The sequence below is a fragment of the Pteropus medius genome, unplaced genomic scaffold (assembly GCF_902729225.1).
Source record: "Pteropus medius unplaced genomic scaffold, Ma_sr-lr_union100, whole genome shotgun sequence".
Lineage (NCBI taxonomy): Eukaryota > Metazoa > Chordata > Mammalia > Chiroptera > Pteropodidae > Pteropus > Pteropus medius.
The window spans coordinates 1644676-1645734 of record NW_024344433.1 but is presented as its reverse complement, the minus strand read 5'-3'; positions in this window follow the sequence as shown (position 1 = coordinate 1645734).

Here is a 1059-nt window from a genome sequence, read left to right as displayed (position 1 = left end):
CGCCCCACTTCTTGCCTAAGAAATTCAGATAGAAAAACTTGCTTTAGGAAGGGAGCCTTGGCTTAATCCCCTGAGGAATTTTCATCCTAGCATTAGTCAGGTAGACTCCAAGCCAGTTAGCTAAAAACCTCTTGTCCCATTGTTTGAGTTGCCTGGCAAGAATTTTCCTGCAATGTATGTTCTGCTCTTCCTCAACTACCTGTAAGTAGTCCATTCTCGCTTCTGAAATCTATTACCAGCCCCTCCCCCTTTCTCTTTTGTCCAAAAATATTACCAATGTTACCTCAGTCTTTGGAATTTTCATGCTTATATGAATTCCCAAGTGCATGCATTAATAATTTGATTTTCTCCTGTTATTCCGTCTCTGTTAGAGTATTAGCCCAGCTACAAAAACTTAGGTGTGAAGGAAAGAATTTTTTATAGCTCCCACATAAGTAAAAAGAGCTCAGCAATAGATTGTGTGTGGAGAGTGAGGGAGAGGGAGGCGTCCACGATGGCTCCAGGGTGCTGATTTTCGTTCCTAGTTGGCTGGTAGCATTCGCTGAGCCCAACACTATAACCCCGTATTCTTTCCTCTATCCCAAACTGCCTTACGCTAAAGATCTGAAGGTGACTGGGAGAACAAGTTCACACAATAAAACAAGTAGGCTTAAAAAGTGGTTTTCCACGAAGAGTAGTTTTCTGGTTGCCAAAATGACCAAGGGACACTGATGGCATTTAGTGGGCAGCGTCAGGGATGCTGAACAGGCCTACACGGAGGGCAGGAGTCCCTGAATGCCAATAGTACCCTTGAGAAGTAACACTATAAAACGCCAGACATGTGTTATAATTACGAGTTGTTCTAGGGATAGTTAGACATCCCGCCCGGGCCCTCTCACTCCTAGTACAATTCTTGGGACCAGATGAAGCTGAACGGAGGGATAGGCGGCACCTTGCACTCGCCTCACTTCCGACCTTAACCTTTGTTTTTTTGAAGGAGCGGGAGAAAGCCAGGAAACTTTTCGTAAGAATTTGAATAAAAACGATGGCCTTCATTTTTAAAAATGTACACACATTTTG